Source organism: Octopus bimaculoides, chromosome 1 (assembly GCF_001194135.2).
Source record: "Octopus bimaculoides isolate UCB-OBI-ISO-001 chromosome 1, ASM119413v2, whole genome shotgun sequence".
Taxonomy (NCBI): domain Eukaryota; kingdom Metazoa; phylum Mollusca; class Cephalopoda; order Octopoda; family Octopodidae; genus Octopus; species Octopus bimaculoides.
Genome location: NC_068981.1, coordinates 11,133,752 through 11,141,009, shown reverse-complemented (window position 1 = coordinate 11,141,009; position 7,258 = coordinate 11,133,752).

The window sequence follows — 7,258 nt, the reverse complement described above, 5'->3', positions numbered from 1 at the left end:
TTTAACATTTGGGCGGTTAAAGTCGCCTAGGAAAAGTATATTGATGTGTTGGTCCAGATTTGTCAGGACCTCTTCTATGCGTCTGAGGCTGTCCTCAAATTTACCTTCCTGCTTTGCGGTATTTGGTGGACGGTATGTTGAGCATACAACTACATCAATTTGTTTTATGTGTACTATTAAAGTATCACATACAGAGTTTGAGTGTGATAGTAGTAGTAGGGGTGTGACATCTTCTCGGATGTACATTGCAACTCCCCAATGACTTCTATCCCTTCTGTCTGTTCGGAGTACGGCATACTCTGGTATATATATATACAAGTTCAAAAACAAATAGTTAAAACTTTTTTAGAGATCCAAAAAGAGAGAAAGAATGATTTCTAATAAAGATTCATCATATTCATAAAACAGCCAGAGCAAGTAATAAGAATATGAAAATAGTAGTTGAAAAATATCGTTATAGGTATAAATATACCATAAACAATTATAGAAAAGTGGAGGAGAAAAAGATGTTGCATCAAAATTAGATTTAATACGACATAGGATTCAATACATACGCGCGTTTCAAAGGACAATGCAAATATGTAAGAACAAATTATAATCATAGTAATTATAATTAAATTCATGCATTGTCATTCTCATCACTGTGAAGAATTTTTGGAAGGACATCAAAAAAGGTTTAATAAAAGGTTTAATAAAAGTTTTGTACATGCTCGTTTGTTTCATGGTTTTCGAATAGGGGGACACGTTGTTCATTATCCTAAGTCTGCTATCAGTATGTCGAATTTCATGTTTTGTGCCAAAGCTGAGTTCTTGTGAACAACATATTTAGAAGCTATGCATTTCATGTAATAGGAGTGGACGAGCTGTACTCTGTTGTTCACAATCTCTAACCAAAGTGCAGTATCAAAGAAAGGGGGCCTATTGTTAGGGTGCCTAGTGGAGTAATCTATAGTTACTTTGATACTTTGGTGGATTGAGTTCGTTACGTGCTGAATGCTCTCCATTGTGCCCCTCTCGGTTTCTACACTATTATTAGAGTTTGTCCTAAATAGAATATTAATGTCATCTACATATTTACAGTAAAGCAAGGATTGTTTAGGTTTTCTGTCCCACCAAGTCATGAAGAGACTAGCCACATTTCCAGCCGCACCAGTGGTTGCACCTTGAATCTGCATCTGTAGTTTCCTGTTAAACTTTACCATACGGTTCTTCAAGGTGGTTCTTAACCTAAACTCTATTGCATATGCAATCATCCTTTTCACCTGACCGTTGTTCTCAGGACCCTAGTAGGGTTTGATCCAGCCACTCCAGCGCTCTGCTGTGCTTTTCTTCATGGCCGTGTTGAAGGTGGGTGGTCTTCCCCTGTGTGACATTTTGGGGCAGAATCTACTAAAGTCAAGATTGTCTAGGTAGTTATAGTCATAGATTAGTATAAGGATGAAGCCCAGATCCTTCGTGTTGACAGAGAGTTTGTGACAAATCAAACAGGGTGAATACATGGTACAAGACCCCCAAATATCAAGGTGTGATGTTTGTAGAGGCCACAGCCCATACACATAGATACATTCAAACATGCACACACAAGGAAACAGAGATATACGCAATCACACACAGATACACACATAAACACACACATACAAATGCACAAACATGATCACAAAACACCTGAAAACACATGAATATGCAGAATAAATGCATACAAACGTACACACATGCATACATAGATATATATATGTATACACACACTTGCATACATACATACTCACATACATACATGCATACATACACGCATACATACATATATATGTGTATACACATGCACACTGACGCACATAGATATGCACGAACTAACAAACAAAAAGAACGCAGCTCCAATAATGGACAGCAAAGTCAACGACTATTGAAGAGGTTGCAAGAAGCAACGAAATCTTAGATAAAATAGATACGTAAATGAGTGGAAATTGAACCGGTGAGGGTGTTAAGTAATAAGGCATTAAAACAGAATGACACTCCTCAGACAATAAAATATACTTCAATACACGAATCCATATAAAGAATCTTGCTAACCAAATGCAAAAACGAAATATAAAATGGATTTTATTTAAAATGTAATTTCTTCCACTCTTTATGTTCTAAATGTGAATTGTTAGGATATAACTGTAGCTTTACTATTTAATTCTCACTATAATAGTAACGGTTACAAGGCAAATAATAGTATGTTCTTCTTCTTTGCTGAAATATCCGAGATCTTGAATTAGTAACTTCCCTCATAAATCTGATTAATTTCTTTGACTTATCTTTATTTACCTTATCTATTTCTTCTTCTCAAGAATTATCTCCACACAAACTTTTACACAGAAATGAATATACAAGAGCAGTACCAGTTGATAAAATTCACCATCGTGGTTTATTCAAATGAATTTATTTCATGCTATACTTAAGGATATATCTATAGTTTTACGTTATATAATTACCGTACTTGTGCTTTTTGCGTTTCTAGTAAAGTGTCCAATATCCTCAAAAACAATATAGATAAAGTATTCTTATCATTAAGTTGACTATTTCAGAAACGCCATTCTAAGTAAAAATGTAGGAATTAGGACAAAATAGTGTTTATCATTTATACGAAATTAATCCTGTACTTAATTTAATTGCATATTACATTTCTGTGTTTTCTTTATTTTCTTAAAATCAGAAAGTTGCCTTTCGTATTGTTGTTTACAGAAATATATGATGGATGCCCGTTAGATTTTCTATAATTTCTTTTGGAAAGGGTTTAATTAAGTACATTTTAAATACTAGCACTTAGAGAAGCTTGGCGAAATTCGGTGCTTCATAATGACGTTCCCATCATTTGTGGTATTATATCCTCTATTACAGGGAATCGTTAAAACTAGAAGCATGCTACTTTCCAATACCATGATGACTTTCAAGCCAAAGAAAATTGAAAAATGAAATCATAAACATACAAGACAACGGTAACAGCTTTTATATTGTTATTTTATTTCATCTCCACTTGTTGAAATGAAGCGATCATTACACGTTTAATGACTTTGAAAAGATTAGTATGAGGTGAAGAGTTAAAATATAGACCATTATGCTGGATAGTGAGTTGGCGAAGAAATTTTGGCTTCTAGATATATGTGGCACCATCTCGTCTACTAGCTTTCCACGACGGGGAAAGAAATATTGTGTCTATTCTCACTTTATTTAAATAAATTATTCGTATAAGTTATATTGCGACAGTTTATGAGGCGCTGTTAATTTTTGCTCTTCCTCTATTACGAAAGTGAAAAATTCTCTGCTTAATATATCGCACCTGCGAAAAATTGAAAATTGTATTTTGTACCAAGTGATAGAAATCTCACTTTGTTTTTCATAAAATATAAAACGATGATTTATTTGAAGCCACTACAAAAGAATATAGTCACCGCCTTATTTTTCTAAGCTGAATTTCATTATTTGCTAAAAGTAATTGCTATTATAACGGCTTCTGTTCCTCGGAGATAATCGTTTCTCCTCACTCACATAACCCGACCCATTCGTCCCTCCATCACTAGTTAATCTTAGTTTGATAGTCCTATCTCCTCGACCCCGCACAAACCAATATCGTTATTCCTTCCTCCTTAGAGCGTTAACCCCATGGAGTCGTCTTCTTACTCATGTCTTTCGTGCAAATATTTATCAGCACTGGTGTAAATGGAATATAAACGGAATCAAGCTCATTGGTTATGCGCAGTCTACATAATAAAGTTATGCAATTCTATGCAATAAATTTAGAGTCCATTTACTTCAGACATTATAATTTGATTCAGAATCAACTTATAAAATAAACTTGCAAATGCAGAATAATTTTCCTATACACATTAGCAAGTGTAACCTCAGCCAGCTTATTCTAACGGCTAGCACCTCTGATCAAACATGAAAAACTGCCACTCAAAACATTTTGGATAAACTTTCACCAAAAATTCAGTCCTGAGAAAAACGGTATTGTTTCTAGACCCTCAATATTGCACACTCGTTAAGCCGGCAGAGTCTTTAGCATTCCGGTCAAGTTGCTTAGCAGCATTTAGTCCGTCTCTACAATCTAAGTTTAAAATTCTGCTGCGATTGACTTTTTCTTTCATCATCACGGGGTCAATAAAATAAGTACTAGTTGAGGAAAGCTTGTAGACGAAACTGTGCCAAATATATCTAGACAAAATTGCCTCAACTTACCATTCAGCCTAACGATCTACGTTTTAACTCTTCACATCATACTAATTTTTTGAAAGTCATTAAACGTGTAATGATTGCTTCATTACAAGTGGAGTTGAAATAAAATAATACTATAAAAGCTGTTACTGTTGTCTTGTATGTCTATGATTTCATTTTTCAATTTCCTTTGACTTGAAAGTCATCATGCAATCAGTATTAAAGAGGCGATCTAATTGATTTATCACTCCCTCGAACACGGCTGGCCTTGTGCCAAAAATTTGAAACCAATATTGCACTACTTTTGACATTGTGAGATTGCATATTATCTATTAGTCTGAAAGGTGACCTCATCTTAATTGTTGCTTTCCCTACGTATTGGCTGTGTAAGATCAAGCCTTCTTCACCTAAAGATTCTATGTTCAATCCCAGGCAAGGCACTAAGGAGAAACACAAGACACCTGAAGAAGGTTGAAGCGTACAAAGCCGGAACGTAGTGAAAGCAAGCTCAGCACACCACTCCGACTTGTACATAAGATATAAATTCCTCATCTCAGAAATATAAAATTCTGTTGTGTGACTGACCATGTCCTGTAATTAACTTGACTTCGCTTACTCTTCTCTCCCTCTCACGCTCTTACTCCCTCCCCCCTCTCACGCTCTTACTCCCTCCCCCCTCTCTCTCTCTCTCTCTCTCTCTGTGCATACATATACATACGTACATACATGCATAATACATACATATATACATACATACATACACATGCACGCAATAGTGTCGAACACTGCATTTTTTGGACAAATATTTATTTGTGGATTAAAAACTCACTGCTAACCCACAGGGAGACCATCATATATTATATCATATTATTTTATATCATATTATATTATATCATATTATAGTATTTTATATCATATTATATTATATTATATTATATTATATTATATTATGTTATATTATATTATATTATATTATATTATATTATGTTATATTATATTATATTATATTATATTATATTATATTATGTTATATTATATTATATTATATTATATTATATGGTATTGTATTCAGTATTCAAATTTTTAAATTATGTTTGAAGCTTTTGTAATAGCTTGGCAAAGATGAACAAGGATCAGATTAGTTCAATAGGACATACATTCAAAATTAACGAATTCTGTCTTATTTTTGGACGTAAAGTCTCTGGAACGTCCTTATCTAATTTTCCAGAGTGGTAATTGAGGGAAATTCATCCACTTATTTTAGGGGGTCGAGCGTCCAATATTTCAGAATAATGTGTTCAACGGTATAGCGTTGTGATATGGCGTATTCAAATTGTTTCAAATCACTTTACTATTTTCTTTCATTTCAGTTATTTCCTAATAGTATTGATAGATAATGGCCGCCTCACATTTTTTAACTTACAAATTGCAGAACTCATATCCGAAATGCGATTACGCATTGTATTCCTGAACTAGTTATATATAAGAGCAGCGAAAATACATTGTATATGGGTCATCCTATGATCTGTAATTATTTCCTACATATTCAGTGTTTCACTGTGTAGGCTTTTTTAAACATTTCAGTCATACTTTAACATCATCTTAGAATACCAAATGATCAATGAAAATTTATACACTTTATCTGCCGCATGTTTCAATCATTGGACTGCGACCACGTATGGGCACGGTGTTGAAGGGTTTTGGTCAAAATAGTCAACTCCAATACTTATATTTTTAAAAGTCTGTCACATATTCTATCGGTTTCTATCGTCGAACCGCTATTTCATAGGAGGGTGAATAGGACGTAACCGGTTGTTAAGCGGTGCTGGGCTGATAAATATAGACAAAAAGACGCCCGCGCGTGCACCCACACACATACACACATACACACACATATAGTTGAAATTTATAGAAAAAACAAAAGACGAAGACAAGTGTTTAAACAGGAAGCATGTGAATTAGTTTGACGCTCAGGAAAATGAAAACGTCTTTTACGCTTCGAACCGACGCTCTCCAACACAAAGGAATAAGAGAAATAAGTGAGAATTTAAAACAATCTTGTAGATTTCAGCGGTCCAGTGTGTATATATATATATATATACACACACGAGAGAACAGGCAGGGCACTCAATATATTTAGTAGGGGGTGCACGTATTTGTTAAAATAATTTCATTCGGACGTGCTACTTAAAGCTCTGCAGGCCCTTATATATATATATATATATATATATATACATACATACATACATACATACATACATACATACATACATACATACATACGACGAGTTTTCACACAACCTCTGTCTAATACTGCCGCGCAGTGGAACTGTGCCTGAAAACACGTGTTTACAAAGCGAGATTCTTAATCCCACAACTATTATCAACAATTAATATATATACTCCATAGGAAACAGATACGTACCAATATGTAAATTGCGTGGTGTCAAAACTTACGCCAACTTCTTACACAAAACATTTGCAAATGAATATCTGCGGACATGGAATGCACTTTCCATTCTACACACGAACATACATATGTATACATAAATATGTGTGTTTATATATATGTGCGTGTGTGTGTGTGTGTGTACATGTATATGTGTGTGTTAAATACCAATGTCTGCGCACAAGTATGTGATTATATTTGCAGCTGTAAAAATTGAATCAGTGTTTATGAGAGAGTCACTGTGCATTGACCAGCTTGGCGTAGTAAACAAAGTCTCTGATTTATGCCTTGCTTACTCAAGCATGAGATTAGCATTCACCTCATGACTTACTAGAATCTTACTTATACAGACAGGCGCCCGACAAAATACTAATAATAATAATAATAATAATAATAATAATAATAATAATAATAATAATAATAATAATAATAATAATCTACTCTTTTATGTGCTTATATATTCCATGTCAAGTAATATCCAGTAAACGTCTAGAGTTTAACTGAAAGAAAAGGGAAAGAGCCAGCCGACTGATATATTTAATCATCTTATATTCAATCATCAATACGCATAAATACATGCATACATATAAGTTATATATACATGTGTGTGTATAT